The sequence below is a fragment of the Bos indicus x Bos taurus genome, chromosome X (genome assembly GCF_003369695.1).
Source record: "Bos indicus x Bos taurus breed Angus x Brahman F1 hybrid chromosome X, Bos_hybrid_MaternalHap_v2.0, whole genome shotgun sequence".
Lineage (NCBI taxonomy): Eukaryota > Metazoa > Chordata > Mammalia > Artiodactyla > Bovidae > Bos > Bos indicus x Bos taurus.
Genome location: NC_040105.1, coordinates 19,543,019 through 19,562,018, shown reverse-complemented (window position 1 = coordinate 19,562,018; position 19,000 = coordinate 19,543,019). Strand labels below are relative to the sequence as shown.

Genomic DNA, 19,000 nt, shown 5'->3' with positions numbered 1-19,000 from the left:
CTTTAAGACCGTTTAAGTACAGTCTCCTCCAAAAGAAACATCAATTGATCACTGAAAGTGGTCTCAAAAAGGAATGCAAACCTTCACCTAAGATTAACATTGTAAAGTGACCTAAAAATTCTTGACCCATTATTAGTCTATGATTTCTTCTCATTCATTCTTTCCCCAGAGTCCAGTTATCCACTGATTGCCCCGGTCCTTCTTTTTTCTGTAATTTCAACTCAGTTCATTGCTTCCAATACTCCTCTCCACCCATTTAGTCCCCCAGGGGCAAAATGCCATCCCTTTCACTGAGAACTACTTCCTAAGACCCTTGAATCTCAAAGTGTGCTCCATGGACCAACAGCAACAGCATCCCCTGTGAGGTTTGCTAGAAATGGACAGCCCTTGGCCCCCACCCCAGGTTTCCTGAGTCAGAATCTGCAGCTTAACAGGATCCTCAAGTGCTTCCTCTGGACATTAAAGTCTGAGAAGTGCTTCTAGGCCAGCGGTTCTCAACCTTGGCTGCACATCAGAGGCCCAGGAGATCCCACCCCCAGAGATGCTGGTGTCATAGTTGTGGGGCAGCCTGGACCTCGGAATTTTTAATAATTCCCCAGGTGATTCCGATGTGCAGCCAAATTTGAGCTCCTGTTCTGGGGGATTTAAAGAAACTCACCCCTCCGCAACTTAGGGAGTGATTTTCCAAAACTTCTAAATAAAACCCCATATCTCCAAAGCAATGCTTTTCTTTTCATGAACATCTGTTTTTGACCTCTTGTCACTTTTAAGGTGATAAAATTAAGGACCTTTGATAATGGCTTCAAAAGGTAGGATTTGGCAAGGTCTGATGCTGTAAAGAGCAATATTGCATAGGAACCTGGAATGTCAAGTCCACGAATCAAGGCAAATTGGAAGTGGTCAAACAAGAGATGGTAAGAGTGAATGTCGACATTCTAGGAATCAGTGAACTAAAATGGACTGGAATGGGTGAATTTAACTCAGATGACCATTATATCTACTACTGCGGGCAGGAATCCCTCAGAAGAAATGGAGTAGCCATCATGGTCAACAAAAGAGTCCAAATTGCAGTACTTGGATGCAATCTCAAAAATGACAGAATGATCTCTGTTTGTTTCCAAGGCAAACCATTCAATATCACAGTAATCCAAGTCTATGCCCCAACCAGTAATGCTGAAGAAGCTGAAGTTGAATGGTTCTACAAAGACCTACAAGACCTTTTAGAACTAACACCCAAAAAGGATGTCCTTTTCATTATAGGGGACTGGAGTGCAAAAGTAGGAAGTCAAGAAACACCTGGAGTAACAGGTAAATTTGGCCTTGGAATACAGAATGAAGCAGGGCAAAGACTAATAAAGTTTTGCCAAGAAAATGCACTGGTTATAACAAACACCCTCTTCCAACAACACAAGAGAAGACTCTATACATGGACATCACCAGATGGTCAACACTGAAATAAGATTGATTATATTCTTTGCAGCCAAAGATGGAGAAGCTCTATACAGTCAGCAAAAACAAGACCAGGAGCTGACTGTGGCTCAGATCATGAACTCCTTATTGCCAAATTCAGACTTAAATTGAAGAAAGTAGGGAAAACCACTAGACCATTCAGGTATGACCTAAATCAAATCCTTTATGATTATACAGTGGAAGTGAGAAATAGATTTAAGAGCCTAGATCTGACAGATAGAGTGCCTGATGAACTATGAAATGAGGTTCGTGACATTGTACAGGAGACAGGGATCAAGACCATCCCCATGGAAAAGAAATGCAAAAAGGCAAAATGGCTGCCTGGGGAGGCCTTACAAATAGCTGTGAAAAGAAGAGAAGTGAAAAGCAAAGGAGAAAAGGAAAGATATAAACATCTGAATGCAGAGTTCCAAAGAATAGCAAGAAGAGATAAGAAAGCCTTCCTCAGCGATCAGTGCAAAGAAATAGAGGAAAACAACAGAATGGGAAAGACTAGAGATCTCTTCAAGAAAATTAGAGATACCAAGGGAACATTTCATGCAAAGATGGGCTCGATAAAGGACAGAAATGGTATGGACCTAACAGAAGCAGAAGACATTAAGAAGAGGTGGCAAGAATACACAGAAGAGCTGTACAAGAAAGATCTTCACAACCCAGATAATCACGATGGTGTGATCACTGACCTAGAGCCAGACATCCTGGAATGTGAAGTCAAATGGGCCTTAGAAAGCATCATTACGAACAAAGCTAGTGGAGGTGATGGAATTCCAGTTGAGCTGTTTCAAATCCTGAAAGATGATGCTGTGAAAGTGCTGCACTCAATATGCCAGCAAATTTGGAAAACTCAGCAGTGGCCACAGGACTGGAAAAGGTCAGTTTTCATTCCCATCCCAAAGAAAGGCAATGCCAAAGAATGCTCAAACTACCGCACAGTTGCACTCATCTCACACGCTAGTAAAGTAATGCTCAAAATTCTGCAAGCCAGGCTTCAGCAATATGTAAACCGTGAACTTCCTGATGTTCAAGCAGGTTTTAGAAAAGGCAGAGGAACCAGAGATCAAATTGCCAACATCTGCTGGATCATGGAAAAAGCAAGAGAGTTCCAGAAAAACATCTATTTCTGCCTTATTGACTATGCCAAAGCCTTTGACTGTGTGGATCACAATAAACTGTGGAAAATTCTGAAAGAGATGGGAATACCAGACCACCTGACCTGCCTCTTGAGAAACCTATATCCAGGTCAGGAAGCAACAGTTAGAACTGGACATGGAACAACAGACTGGTTCCAAATAGGAAAAGGAGTTCGTCAAGGCTGTATATTGTCACCCTGCTTATTTAACTTATATGCAGAGTACATCATGAGAAACACTGGCTGGAAGAAACACAAGCTGGAATCAAGATTGCCGGGAGAAATATCAATCACCTCAGATATGCAGATGACACCACCCTTATGGCAGAAAGTGAAGAGGAATTCAAAAGCCTCTTGATGATAGTGAAAGTGGAGAGTGAAAAAGTTGGCTTAAAGCTCAGCACTCAGAAAACGAAGATCATGGCATCCAGTCCCATCATTTCATGGGAAATAGATGGGGAAACAGTGGAAACAGTGTCAGACTTTATTTTTTGGAGCTCCAAAATCACTGCAGATGTTGACTTCAGCCATGAAATTAAAAGACACTTACTCCTTGGAAGGAAAGTTATGACCAACCTAGATAGCATATTCAAAAGCAGAGACATGACTTTGCCAACAAAGGTTCGTCTAGTCAAGGCTATGGTTTTTCCTGTGGTCATGTATGGATGTGAGAGTTGGACTGTGAAGAAGGCTGAGCACTGAAGAATTGATGCTTTTGAACTGTGGTGTTGGAGAAGACTCTTGAGAGTCCCTTGGACTGTAAGGAGATCCAACCAGTCCATTCTGAAGGCGACCAGCCCTGGGATTTCTTTGGAAGGAATGATGCTAAAGCTGAAACTCCAGTCCTTTGGCCACCTCATGCAAAGAGTTGACTCATTGGAAAAGACTCTGATGCTGGAAGGGATTGGGGGCAAGAGGAGAAGGGGACGATAGAGGATGAGATGGCTGGATGGCATCACTGACTCAATGGACCTGAGTCTCAGTGAACTCCGGGAGTTGGTGATGGACAGGGAGGCCTGGCGTGCTGCGATTCATGGGGTCGCAAAGAGCCGGGCATGACTGAGCGACTGATCTGACCTGATCTCATTAAAAATAATGATTGGAATGATTTGGGGTGGGGGGGGAGGGAATGAAGGCATTAATTTAAGCTTGCTCGGAGAGCTTTTTATAGAAGAGTCACCAAAACATCCCTCAAAATCTTGCTAATTATAAAACAATTCTGTACTTGAAAAAGAAAACCCAAATAAATGGCAAACACTATTAAGAAAACTGTTTCCCATGAAACAGTACAATTGTATAAAGAGCCCATGCAAATTGGGAAGCAAAATATTAATACCTTAATAAATAAATAAAGGAACTGAACTCACAATTCACAAAAGCAGATGCAGAATTAATAGAGAAGCCATGAGAAAATGAGAACCTCATTAGTAATTAAACGGATATTCAATGAAAAAAGTTACTTGTAATATTCACAATAAGTAATGGGAAAATGATCATGAAACAGGGGCTTGTTCATATCCTCGACAGATAGTCTTCCGTAGAGCAAGTGCTATGCCAGCCTAGGTGACGAGGGTGTGGGCCTTAGTAAATGAAGAAAGTTCCAGCCATTGTGGATTATTATGTCCTCCAACCCAATTAGACCTTGATGGAAGCCATCCTAAAGAGAATATGTGGCAAAAGTTTTGCTTACTTAAGATAGCAAAATTCATTAAGAACCTAAGTGTCCAATAATAGGATTATGGTTAAGTCAGCTCTTGTATACCCACCTGATGGAATAGTACACATACTATCTGTGATGTGAAAGTGAAAGTGTCAGTTGCTCAGTTGTGTCAGACTCTTTGTAACCCCATGGACTGTATCCCGCCAGGCTCCTCTGTCCATGGGATTCTCCAGGCAAGAATATTGGAGTGGGTTGCCATTCCCTTCTCCAGGGGATCTTCCCAACCCAGGGATCAAACCTGCATTGCAGGCAGATTCTTTAGTGTCTAAGCCACAGGGAAGCCACCAGCTGTGACATAATGAATGATAAATAAAAAAAGAATAGAAACAGTAGAAAACTGGACAAATGATTCAGTAATCAAATTCTGAAATGCTACATGATATCATCTTCATACCGAATATATGCAATATATATTTGTACATTTAAAGCTCCAAGGTGCCCTAACACTAAGAAAATGGTTTATCTGTGTTTGATCCAGTAATCTCAATTTTTCTGACCATGGAAAGTTTTTTTCCCCCTTCCTTCCCTTTCTTTCAAAGGTGAAACTTGCTTTATTGTCTCTTGGAACTAATATTTCTCAAACAAATGAACAAAACCTTAATGATATACAAGCATATATGGTAGTACTTAAGAGCTACGCAAAAATAACAGCCATACATGGGTATATACATATGGAAAAAATTCATTAAGTTGTTCACTTATGATTTGTGCATTTTACTCAATGAAAATATTAACACTACTAAATTCAGAGAAGGCAAAAATATTTTTTAAAGTGAAAATTAGGTATTCATTAGGACAAGTACTAGAATGTTAAGTCAAATTATTTTTACACTACAGGTACACTTATACATATCAGCTATTCATTTGAGGTGCCTCTAATACCATCAACATGTACAGACTGATTGTAGGGGCTAGGAGCTCCGGACAAGCATTTAATCTTGGACCAGCCATTAACTAGCTACATGACCTTGGACAAGTGATTCAAGCCCTCTGGAGTTCAATTTCCTAATTTCTAAAATGAAGAGGAATAAGAAAACTCAAGTTTCATCCATCTTTGAAAATAGGTTTACTATTTTGGAAGATTGCAAAGCTTTATAGCTATACTTTTGCTTGATGGTATACCAATATCCAGGTTTTCAAATTGAATACTGAGACTATGGACCACTCACTACCATAGTTACTATGAAAACAAACAAAACAAAATGTCAGTGAGCTTTAAGGGGATCTCTACCCTCTTCCCAGGATACTTTACTGGAGACAGGGAGGGAGGCCTACATTTATTTCATATGTTCTGTTAACTTTATGTTAAGAAATTGCTTTTCCATTTGGATGTCCCAGGACCTCTGCCTGCCAGAGACCATGCCAGACAGTTCAAAGAGGATACTGGGCATTTCTGATGGAAGTGCCATTGTCCCTAAGTCTCAAATGCTCAGGCCTAAACAACATAGAAGGTTTGCCATCTTTGGAAACTTGAGAACCTCTTAAGACAGCAGTCTACTCGACTTTTTCACCACTTGGTCTTCCTCTGTGTGTTACTGATCCCTGCTTTACTCAGAAGTCTTGGGCCAGTGTTTTTCCAGTAAAATCTGTGGCCCCTTTAGAAACAGGGGGGTCTGTGCTCTGACAGATGGAGACACTGACTGCAAAGCCAAGAGCCACCAATGGTAACTAGTCCTGGATTATGCCCCTGATTCCACAAAGATCTCTACCAACAAGTTCAATATCATCTCAGCTGCCAGTTCCTGACTTGATATCGAAGCCAACAAACTCTCAGTATAATAGGATTAAAAAAAAAAAAACACCTTTTTGAACTTATTTTTAATGAATTTCACCTGGACATGTACTTTGCCTTCTTAGCATCACTCAAATTCTTCACACCCAGCATGTACACTGCTTGACTGGATTTTAGGTGTAGAATCACACCCCCCAAATCCCCAAATGTCCTGCTCTTTGTGTCTTTCTCATCTCCCTTGTTTTTTTTTTTTTTTTAAACTAGTAATTAGTAGAAACATTTCAGTTTTTACTTTAGCCACCAAAGGCTTCGTGATGTACCAAAGCCAATTGGCGTGGCTATTTTGCAGTTTAAGGAAAAAGTTTTTACCGAGAGTTTTGTTTCTTTTACTTTATGAGTGGCTGGTGGAGATAAAGTTCTGGGTTTGGAGTGGCCCTGGTGCAGTTTCACACAGTGTGCTTCCTTTGTCCTTGACCTTGGTGTGGAGGGGCACTAAGAGTCGTGCTTGTAGCCGGCACCGCCTTCATCTCTGTGTGGTCACGATGGTCATGTGGGGCAACGCACATGAATGTGCTTTGTAAACTCGAGAGGACTCCACCAGTGCCCTCTAACAAACTCCAAAGCTTCAACCAGTGTGCTCCGGGAGCCTGGTCGGCCACTCCATATGGAACTGGGTGGAACATGAGGCACGGCCTTTCTCTTGACGACATTTGAGTGTCACTGTGTTTATGGCTCTATGATTTAGCACCACGCAGGAGGAAGTTATCATTGCACCGCCCCCAGGTGTCTGGGTAAAGGACCAAATGCAGAGTGGTGTTGAGTGGACTCCATTTCCTAAATGATGTATGTGGGGCCGTGGCAAGTATGAGTAACACAGCTATAAATGGGTCATGGCAAGGCGTAAACATCACATGCCCTCAGCCTGGACTTAAGAGTGACACATGGGAGCTGTCTGGGGTATCACCCCTGCCACAGCCAAGGTGTGCTTTTCTCAGTGTGAACTTTTTTGCTTAGGGTAGAAAAGGGATGCCGGGTATCTGGAGAGTGACGTTTCCCACAGGGGGCCTTGCATTCCCCATCGTTCTCACCCATGTCCCCGGCAGGAGAACAGGACACAGGAGAATAGCTGACAGCTGTGGTCTAGGCGGCAAAGCAGTGTGGCCCGGGATACCGCCCAACACCCTTGCATTCCAGCACCCCGACAAACAAGTGTGCTTTACAGAAGGGGCAATTTTAGCTCTGGATCCCTTCCCATTGTTCTCAATTTTAAATGTGAGCCCTGACCCAGGTCTCTGAATTCTTGGATTCTGGTCACATAAAGGCATTCTGAGAACACTCGGAGTCCCACCAGGCCAAGGATGGAGACACTGGTCCTCTGGGGGCCCTGCACTCCTGGAAGGACCATTGTGACCTTGGCCATCAGCAATGTCCTGTGTCCAGGGCCGCTGGGCCCTCTCAGATTCTACTGGGGCCGGGGAAGGAGAGGAGAAGCTGAGGGAGGGCAGGGTGGTCTGTAGAATGACAACTCCAGTGACTCTTCTGCTCTGTCTGCTGCCTCCTGCCAGCTCCTTCTACAAGGAAGACCCAGGCTCACTTTGTAGATGAGACGAGGTGACTATGTCAAGTCATTGATTCCTGCATCCCCTTATGAAGCACAGTTAGCTTTTCTTAAATCTCAGTGGCCATGGTAGTCTGGGCAAACTGCGTCAAGGTTTCCTTATGTTTCCAAAACTGTCTTAAAGTCAGAGATGTCCACAAGCTGAACCCAGTCATGAGGGGCATCTTAGGGCTTTTAAGAAAACAGTTGCTGAAGGGTTGCTGCAAAAGGCTCATCCTCTATTTCTCAGGATAGCTATAATTCTAGCCCCATGAGACAGATATGTGAGGGTCAAAGTACATCTTAAGCCTGTCTCAGAAACGGCTGCAGATGAGGCTTTATAGTCTGGACACTTGTTGGAGAGAAATGTCTCCTCATAGAACAAGCTTCGGTGACAATTTGCTATGAACCATCACCCTTTCCATGCTGTTCAGAGAAGCTCAAGGAATGAATGCCTCGGTTTCAAGGGCAGCTTGTGACGGGCCTCTCCCTTGGCCAGAGAGACTGGCCATATGTCACCGAGCACAGTGACCACAGCAGTAACATGGCTTGGGCACACACTGGCCCTGATGGAGCTATGACTGGGGCCCAGGACAGGTGTGACAGCACAGTGGGGATGCACTGCTGTGTCCTGCCTCTGTGGCCCCTCGCCCACTCCTGCGGCCTCACAAGTATTCCAGTGCCACTTCTTCTCCTGCTCTCAGCCCTCCAGTGCTCCAACTTGCTGGTCCCTAGACTTCTGCTTTGTGTCAGGTGCCAGGATAGGCAAGGGTGTGGAAAAACATGTCCTTCAGAAGGTCACAGCCTACAGGACGGCTATGGTGGGAATGAGATGAGGGGAGAGAGAGGATGTATAGGCAGCTCACTACAATGCAACCGATGATGTGGAGAGCCATGCGGGAGTGGGGGGACTTCAGTTAAGAGTTATCAGCCACTTAACTTCAGTTAAGAGGGAGAGGCCTGAAGGCTTGAATCATGTTATGTGAGCAGTAAGTGGCAACAAACTCAGTGCAGGGTGTGCAAGGGAGACTCAGACTGGCATGGGGGACCCCAGGTGACCCTGGGAAGCTGCTGGTCAACAAAGTGCATTTCAGCCAGGAAATCATGGACTGGGAAAGAGGAAGCATTTTGCTTTTTTCTGGTGAATGACCTACACTGAAAACTGAGTTGCTATGAAAAGGAAATAACTGCTATAAAAATACAGGAGCCAGTGGGGGTACCGTTTTCAGTTCTGTAGTCAATGATGCATTCCTACCTTCCCCTCCAGTTCTAGAACCATCCAAACCTTCCCTTTAAGGGAGTGCAAGGGGCCCAGAGCCAGGACACTGGAATTCAAATCCCTTTAACAGCTTTGAGACTTTGAGCTACTTGGTGCTTTGAACTTCTAGGTGTTTCATCCCAACAATGAGTATAATACAACCTGCATCATGGCTACACTACATAAATGTTAAAATGATGCCACGGGCTCTGTCATCTCTATAGAAATACACAGGAAAGCAAAGCTTTCTAAAAGACCTCTGCTGCAGAATTCTCCTTGGGGTTCACTGGCCACAGCTGGGTCCCACAGCTGCCCCAGGCTATAAGAGAGACCGAGAAAGGGAGTATTTGGCCACAAGTCTTCGTAGCAGAGAAAAGCAAAGGAGAAGGGGATTGTGAATGGACACAGAGAGAGCCAAGCCATAGTGACTGCCACAGCAGGTGTAGTAGGGGCGGGGTGACCCTCCTACAGCTACTGGCAAAAAAAAAAACACAGAACAAAACTATAAAGATTCTATTTCTTAGAAAAGATTCAGCCTATCCACGTAAGTGAAACATGCAAGAAATGGCAGCAAAGAATAATGGAAAACAAAGCGGTGAATAATGTTCAACCATCCTGGCACTGCAAGTGCCTTTAAGAGAAAGGGCATTGTATCAGTTAGCTATGGCTGCATCACCAACCATCTCTGAATCTAATGGCTTAAACCAGAGGTCCCCTACCTTTCTGGCACCATGGACCAGTTTCGTGGAAGAGAATTTTTCCACAGATCAGGGGTGCGGGGGAAGGTTTGGGGATGATTCAAGTGCATTACATTGATTGTGCACTTTATTTCAATTATTATTACATCAGCTCCACCTCAGGCTCATCAGGCATTAAATCCTGGGGGTTGGGGACCCCTGGCCTAAAACAAAAGCATTTATTACTCTGGCTCATCTGTTTGTGGCTCAACTGACCTAGGCTGGGTATCGGTGTGAGCTGGGGGCTGTGCTCATGTTGCCCATCCTTCACTGGGGACCAGTAGGGGGCCTGGGCACACCCTCCTGGTGGCAATGGCAGATGTGCAAGAGAGCAAATCAAAACATGTGATCCCTCTCAAGGCGCAGGCTCAGAACCAGCGCACTTTTGTGTCATTCTCTTGACTGAAGCAAGTCACATGGCCAAGCTCAGGCATGAGGAATCCCATCCTCCTCACGGTGATATGAGGATGGATCTAATGTCGACTTTATACTCTAGAGCTTCAGAAGGAAGTCATCCTCATTTAGTTTGGAATCACTCAGATCCCTAGAGCCAGAACTGATGGTCACAGCTTCTATTCATAGTTCACTTTACCTTCACGGACTCAAGAGGTAAAGTTTTCAAGTGAAAATGAGGTTTTCAATTTCGACCTGTCCCTATCATATTGATTTACAAGCTGTCCCTAAAATATCTCACGGGCACTAACAGGTCCTTTGCTTTTTCCTTTGCAGGCTTGATGTGAAGAATTGAAGAGTAAGAGAATGGATTCAAACAAAAATGGCTCAATAAAAAGTTTTATATATTTGTATGAAGATTATGTACCTCCTGAATGCCTAAGACTGTAGCAGAAATGTCCTGTTTGTACATTTATATCTCTTCCTTCTAGTTGGCTGCACTACTTACTTTATTTTCACATTTGGCAACTTGCAGAGCAAATCGGTTCCAGAATTTACCACTTGGAAGGTGTGGTTTTGAGAAGGGATATGATTTTATAGAGAAGGATACAATGATATGCATAACAATGATTTTGATGGAAAGTTCTCTAAGCTACTTCCCACACTATTTTGGTCAATATTTGCAATGTATTTGAGTTCTTCACCTTCTAAATTATGTCAATAAACTTTTTATGAGTTCAAATAAATATTTGAGTAAATGTAAAATGTGACTCTAGACTACATTAATTTTCCTATGTTCAGATAGCTACATATTCCCCCACATGGAGAGAAACCAGATGTGAGCACCAACCGAATCCCACACCACCTAAATGGGAGCTTCTTATTCTGAATTATTGGGTACCACAGGTAAAGCTATGGCTGACTGATCATTGCAAAAGAAATATTGCCCGAGGAACTGGGCATCGCTGACATTCCTCCTTCAAGGACAACTTTTATGGTGAGTATATTTTACCTCCATAGAAGCTAAGAAACTCTCTTGGCCCAGATGGAGTAGAGTCCATTATAAGGCACAATAAAGTAAAGCTGAGAGATGAGAATGAAAGCAAGAGACTGCTCATAACTTAGCTGTCCAAAGAACATGAAATGAGTCTCCTACTGCTAAGATGGAGTCTCTATGAAACAATCACAAACCAAGAAGAATTGGTCACGCCCTGCTAGCATCTGCTGAGCTCCTCAGCTATCCCTGTAACTTCCCAGTACAAATGAGGACCACAGGGACCACGTCCTTGAGCTCACACTGTTTCAGAGATAAGTGTGTCATTTACTTGGTATGCAGACACCCCAACACCATGACTTTTTTCATCACTTAACTTCCTGCCATTTAAAAAATGTTGGATGTCCTTTTAAACATTCCAACTGTAAGTTGGTCCTTAGCTTTTCTGTCTCATCAAGATTGGTTTCCAAAAGCAGGACTACCATTGCACCTATGTGACTGGCTGTAGATTAAGGCAGTGCATGATGAGTTTAGGTTTTCCTGAAGGGGCGCCCATCTATCTGGTCGTGGGTCCCAGATATCTCACTGGCCTGTGGGTTAGGCTGATGATCTAAATCTACTGTAGTCATACAGGGCGGGGAATATCAAGCAGAACAAAATACACCAGCTCATCATCTGCAGAACATTCCGCCCCTTCCTAATCAGGATAGTTGGGTAGAGTGACAAACTGTATCTCAGTTTTTCCTTTGTTTATCAGTTAGTTCAGTTGCTCAGTCATGTCCGACTTTTTGCAACCCCATGGACTGCAGCACACTAGGCTTCCCTGTCCATCACCAACTCCCGGAGCTTGCTCAAATTCATGTCCATCGAGTTGGTGATGCCATCCAACCATCTCATCCTCTGTTGTCCCCTCCTCCTCCTGCCTTCAATCTTTCCCAGCCTCAGGGTCTTTTCCAGTGAGTCAGTTCTTCTCATCAGGTGGCTAAAGTATTAAAGTTTCAGCTTCAGCATCAGTCCTTCCAATGAATATTCAGGACTGATTTCCTTTAGGATGGACTGGTTGGATCTCCTTGCAGTCCAAGGGACTCTCAAGAGTCTTCTTCAATACCACAGTTCAAAAGCATCAATTCTTCAGTGCTCAGCTTACTTTATAGTCCAACTCTCACATCCATACATGACTACTGGAAAAACCATAGCTTTAACTAGACAGACATTTGTTGGCAAAATAATATCTCTGCTTTTTAATATGCTTTCTAGGTTGGTCATAACTCTTCTTCCAAGGAGCAAGCGTCTTTTAATTTCATGGCTGCATTCACCGTCTGCAGTGATTTTGGAGCCCAAGGAAATAAAGTCTGTCACTGTTTCCATTGTTATCCCATCTATTTGCCATGAAGTGATGGGACCAGATGCCATGATCTTAATTTTTTGAATGTTGAGCTTTAAGCCAACTTTTTCACTCTCCTCTTTCACTTTCATTAAGAGGCTCTTTAGTTCTTCTTTGCTTTCTGCCATAAGGGTGGTGTCATCTGCATATCAGGTTATTGATATTTCTCCCAGCAATCTTGATTCCAGCTTGTGCTTCATCCAGCCCAGCACTGCTCATGATGTACTCTGCATAGAAGTTAAATAAGCAGGGTGACAATATACAGCCTTGACATACTCCTTTCCCAATTTGGAACCAGTTTGCTGTTCCATGTCCAGTTCTAACTGTTGCTTCTTGCCCTGCATACAGATTTCTCAGGAGGCAGGTAAGGTGGTCTGGTATTTCCATCTCTATAAGAACTTTCCACAGTTTGTTGTGATCCACGTAGTCAAAGGCTTTGGCGTAGTCAATAAAGCAGAAATAGATGTTTTTATGGAACTCTCTCGCTTTTTCTATGATCCAACAGATGTTGGCAATTTGGTCTCTGGTTCCTCTGCCTTTTCTAAATCCAGCTTAAACATCTGGAAGTTCATGGTTCACATACTGTTGAAGCCTGGCTTGGAGAATTTTGCGCATTACTTTACTAGTGTGTGAGATGAGTGCAACTGTGTGGTAGTTTGCACATTCTTTGGCATTGCCTTTCTTTAGAATTGGAATGATAACTGACCTTTTCCAGTCCTGTGGCCACTGATGAGTTTTCCAAATTTGCTGGCATATTGAGTGCAGCATTTTCACAGCATCATCTTTTAGGATTTGAAATAGTTTGTTTATATATATTAATAAATGATCCATGTTCAGTTTCAAAATTAAATTCAGGTTTAATGTGATAAAAGCCATCTTCATTATTTTAATGAGGTTTCCCAACTCAAATCTGCAGCATAACACAGATCTGAGTCATTAGGCATATTCAATGTATTTGTTTAATTTTTCACTTAATGGGTATTTTATTTTGTTAAGACTCAAATTCACTCTATGGGATCTAGCAAGTTCCATAGTTTATCAGTCATTGGACAGTACATATAATCTAGGGAAAGACAGATTTTATTTTCAGTGAAGTTATAATTTAAAAAAACTCACATGTATCATGCTAAATGGCTCTTTAAAAACTCATACATCACATTGAAACAGTATGATTATTTATCTTACAGGTTTGTAAACAACTGCTTATTATGCAACTTATCCACGGGGGTGGAACAAGGTATTGATACAAGCAGTTGAAGATTTATTAGAAGAGAGAGAAACAATGCTGTTTCGAGGAATTAAGAGCAAGCATAGGGGCTTCCCTGGTGGCTCAGAAGCTAAAAAATCTGCCTGCCACGCAGGAGACCCAGATTCAATTCCTGGGTTAGGAAGATCCCCATGAGAAGGAAATGGCAACACACTCCACTGTTCTTGCCTGGAAAATTCCATGGACACAGGAGCCTGGCGGGTTACAGTCCACGGGGTTGCACACAGTTGGACATGACTGAGGAACTGACACGTTCACTTTCTTTCATAGGGACAGTGGTGATTTTAGTGCCCGTGCTCTAAATGGTCCAACAGTGAGCGATTCTGTTGACAGGTGAGGATGTCTGAGGGGAAAATACAGTCCCTTCATCCATCTCAGCTGGCTGCCCACTGTGGGTGAGGCGGGGGGACACACATCTTCATCTAGAACATCCCCTTGCGTCTCGCCCCATGGCCCCTCCACTCCCCAATGGGATATTTGTGTTCTGTCCTCAAGACTGAGTGAGAGGAGAAGGCCCCTGCAGGGTCTGGGACCGCGTGGGACACCTGAAAAGCTCCTCTGTCTGGAGCAGAAGGCATCTGGAACAAGTGAGGCTCTCTGGAATCATCTCAAGCCCTCACTTCTTATGATTTCTACATTTTGAGAGCACAGATTGGAGGGTAAATAGCTTAGCTTCCAAGGTTACTTCCTGAGTAGCTGAACGACACACCAGAATTTTTGAAGTGAGGTCCAGGGCATGGAGAAGGAAATGGCAACCCACTCCAGTGTTCTTGCCTGGAGAATCCCAGGGATGGGGGAGCCTGGTGGGCTGCCGTCTATGGGGTCGCACAGAGTCAGACACAACTGACGCGACTTAGCAGCAGCAGCAGCAGCAGCCAGAGCATGGGGCATGATAATTACCCAAACAAATCCCTCATTTTGAACTAGAGTAGTTAGAGGATTTACACGAAGCCTCTTGTTAGCATTAGGTCCCTAGAAGGAGTGCCACTGATGTGGCCATGCCATTCTATGACATGCCCTCTCTTACATTCTTGGGCTCATGTAGAATTAGGTTCCCCGCTGCAAGATAAGATGTGGAAAAGTTCAGGCAGAATGAGAACAGAGCTTATTTGGTTTCAAGGACCACAGGTTGATCAATTAACACCAGTTTCCTTCGAAGGCGTGTGGCATTATCCCACTGCTTTGCAATCTTCAGCTTTGAAAAGAAACTTCATTTAACTTGGTAATTGATGCTCCCTTGGGATTTTAACCTGCTGCTGAATATATGCATCAATGGGGCCCACTGCTAGTTCCTTGCCTCACACAACATTACTGAAATTGCTGTGCTCCTCCAAAGGAGATGATATATTGCCCCAACGTTTGGATGCAATTGTGTATTCAGTCAACAAGCTACGCACGGTGCGACCTACTCAGGGTAACACCAGTTGCCAGCAGGTTGCTGGGCAAAGAAAACCCTTTGAGGTCATATACTGAGTTCATTTATTTCTCTAAGCGAATGACCAAACTTGTCAAAAAAAATGTATGTGCTGATTATAAAAGATGGGATTCAGTTGCAAAATAAGATCACAGCCATAACAACACCTTCACCTTTTTTTCAAAAAAAGAAAAACAACCTTGATTAACTAATCGTTTTCAGATTCTGGGCTGCACTTGGCCTCATATCCCTCAACCCTATGCCTGTTTATTGCAGGAGAAAAGAACTCCCATAACATCTGACTTCGGTGCAAAATAATTCAGTGCCACACCAGACTAAGAGTGTGCACACTAGGAGATAACAGGGCTCTTTTTCTTATGACCTGCTTTTACCCTCGTTCAGTGAGAATACTGTCAAGAAGCAGATTCCAGGGGGAATGAGGACTCTCCCCTTGGGCTTCAGATGCCTGCAGCTGAGCTGCAAAGCAAAAGGTGGTCTGCGCTCTAAAAATGTCATTTTGAACCTGATCATGAGTTGGGCAGAGTGATGGGGAGAGGAGGCACAAGTGGAATTTCACCCCGGTGGGCAGGCTGCTCTCAACAAACAGAAGAAGCTCTAGGCTTCTCTGCAAACCTTTCCTGCTCCCTAATATTGCTTAGGACTCTATGGTGCACTAGATGAGGGAGGGTCCTGGAGGAATTTCACATATGACATTCAATCCACCAGCCCACACAAGTCCTGCTGCCTCACAGCTGATGGCAGGCTTTAGGCAAAAACGAAACAAAACCCCACAAAAACAACCAAAAAAAACAAAAACAGGGAAGGTTTTGAGGTTTATTTATAGCTTTGTTTTGCTCTGCTTTCTACTGTGTCTTCTGGCTCCAGCCACACACACACACACAAAGATCTTGGGGCTCAGCAGTTCTCACCCTCCTCGACCCACTTCTATGGGGCTGGACACCCACCAGGTCCTGGACATTTCTGCTCGGTATTGGCAATTAGGCCTTTGCCTAGTGTTCTAAAATCATCTGGGGGAACCCAACTTTATTATAATTTCTTGAAAATGGTATGTTGCATTTATTTAAACTTGCAGGCAAGGAAACAGGCATAGCTGTCTCTAGTGATTAATAACAATTGTGCATAGACCACGATTCTTTAAATCTCAAAACACTCCCCAAACACCCCATCCCCAACCTAGTATTTTCTAAATCTCAAAGTCATTGCCAGGCAGGCATCATGGTTGATGATAATGGTTGAGGAGGGAGAGGCAAGGTGCTCCACTTGGAATCCAGGCAAACCACACACACACCCACACCCACAGTGGGGAATTCACAAGGAGGAAATAAGAGATGTCCCTAAATGACAGACCCAGTTCGTACGTGGGTACTTAGTCTCAGTCATGTCTGATTCTTTGCAACCCCATAGACTGTAGCCCACCAGGCTTCTCTGTCCATGGGGTTTCCAAGACAAGGATACTGGAGTGGGTTATTTCATTTTCTAGGGGATCTTCGTGACCCAAGGATCAAACCTGCATCTCCTGCATTAGTAGGCGGATTCTTTACCTCTGAGCCACCTGGGAAGCCTGACAGGCCCAGCGGTAGACTCCAGACTCCGTAGTTAGATCCAGGTGAACTTCCGGGACCACTGACCTATAGATTCAACACTGTGACTCTACTTCACTCCTTGCTTATTTCCCTAGACTTCTCCCAACATATTTTCTTCACCAGTTTGGGAAAGGAACTCTCCCCTTTCTGTGGCTCTGGAATCTTCCCATCTGGATAACTGGACTCCAGCTGCAGATTCTAAACCAAAATGACTGTGGCATTAATTTCCTTGGAGAGCATGCTTCCACCAGAAGCTTTACAGTATCTGCCACCCTGGAGTCTTTCATTTCATTTAGCTCTGGATCTAAACAATAATGCCTATTGCTGGCTGGAAAATAAACCGTGGGAACTGGCATGTTTGTTTATGAGAGGTCACTGGGCACAGCACTGGCAGTGGCCTGGTATCCCCCAGACATTTCGTTTAGGGGCCGAGTGGAGGCGATGGTCTCTAATAGATGCACCATTAGGCCAGACCTACATCTGAAAGCTTTGTTGATTCAGATATTCAGTAATTAAGTTGTGGGCCAGCGAGCACATTATCTGCAATCAAACATGTCCCTGATCAGTGATTAGATGGGCAAACATGTGACCTCATTGTCTCCGCCAAAGGATGGTTATGTAACAGTCTCTCATCCTCGGAACCATGGTTATGTGCCAACTTTTCATCCCAGTCAATAAGCAGAAATCACTAGCTGTGGTTCTGGGATTCAGATTTTCAAAATGACTGCCTTCTCCTTTGGAAGCTTGATTGCCTTCGACCTGATTGTTGATGTACTAGGAACTCAACAGAGACCCAGACCCAAGGTCAGTGGGTCCAAGAAAGGTGGGAGCTGGGAAGAATGACTGGGAGGCCGGGGGGCATGGCCCTAGTATCATATGACCTCACTCAAACAAAGACAGAGCACGTCTGCTTTTAAACTTCAGACTTCTCTTGCTGCATAAGAGGCAGTAAAGAGAAAGGTGTGTAGGAGGTAAAGGGCGAGAGAGAAAGAGAGCAAACATGAGAAAGGGAGAGAGGGGAAAGGAGGGGAGATTGAGTGTACTTGCTTTAGAGCCAAGGTCACGGAATAAGATTCCATGGCTTCTCTGTGGTCTGGCTGAGCAGCAGAAGCCGATCTCTTTCATGCACAATCGAACACTCATCATCTATTTTCTTCTGAAGGGTATTAAGGAGGATGTGTGAGACCTTCCAAGTGTATGTGGCAAAGCCAAGCAAGGACTAAAAGATAATCTGGCTTGAGGTGACCTGAGACATCTAAATGTCACATAGTCTCAAATGCACATGTGACCTGGAACTGCCCTGAGGTGACTCAGGCCCCAGTCCTTTCTTAATCCCTTATTTGCTCTCCTTACTCTAGCAAGATTAACTCAGCCCTAGCCCGCTGAGTGGCTCCCAAGCAGGCTTTTCTCCTGCTTTTAGCTTTCAGGGGCAAGTATCGAGGCTTTTGCACTGTTAAGAGCTTAGTCTCTGAACTCAGGCTGATTGGCATTTCAATCCTGGATGCTCTATCAGAAAGAGAAACAGTCACTTAAAATGCTGCATATGTTTTCAAAATAAAATCTACAACCCAATTAATAGGCAACGAGCCTCCATCCAGTACAGGGCCGGGCCCTGTGGGAGGAAACAGTACTGCAGTGTGGAGTCCCTTCCTTCACTCAGACACTTGCACAGTTTTGATGAGTATGGTTTAAGGATGACATTGACAAGGGCCATATTTGATGAGTATACGGAGAGAGAAAGCATAGGGAAAAAATTACGAACAATGACTTAAAATGAATCTACCTATCTAGTGATTTAAGTCATGCTTCAAGTCATTTTGATTTAATTTAAATCCCCCACAATCCAGATTCCTCAAGGGCAATAAGCACAGCAAGAAACATTTCTTTTTTGTTTGCTTCTGTGTTTTTTTTTTTTTTTTTTTTTCCCAGAAGCAGACTCTGAGACAAGGATTTAAGTAAAGGTAGCTTTTTTTGGTGGGCTTCCCTGGAAGCTCAGTGGTAAAGAATCCACCTGCCAACACAAGAGACGCAGGTTTGATCCCTGAGTGGGGAAGATCCCTTGGAAAAGGAAATGGCAGTCCACTCCAGTATTCTTGTCTGGGAAATCCCATAGACAGAGGAGCCTGAGGGGTTATGGTCCCTGGGGTGACAAAAGAGTTGCATGTGACTAAACAACAACAAGCTCATTTGGGTAGGGAAGGAAATATCAGCAGGGGCTGGGAAGATGAAATAAATAAGGCAGGAGAGGCAGCTGAAGAGACGTGGTGAAGCTAGTTCTAACAATGGGTAACTGGAGCTTAC

The 19,000-nt window shown here is 43.9% G+C and overlaps 1 protein-coding gene across 1 annotated transcript in view; it reads left to right on the top strand.

Moving 5' to 3' along the window:
* The window catches only part of SMPX (small muscle protein X-linked), a 53,405-nt gene extending 42,604 nt beyond the window's left edge, over positions 1 to 10,801 (top strand). The window contains exon 5 of the mRNA XM_027534530.1: positions 10,373 to 10,801. The gene's annotated coding sequence lies outside the window, so the exon portion shown is untranslated. The remainder of the gene's footprint in view (positions 1 to 10,372) is intronic.
* The last annotated feature ends 8,199 nt before the right edge of the window (positions 10,802 to 19,000 follow it).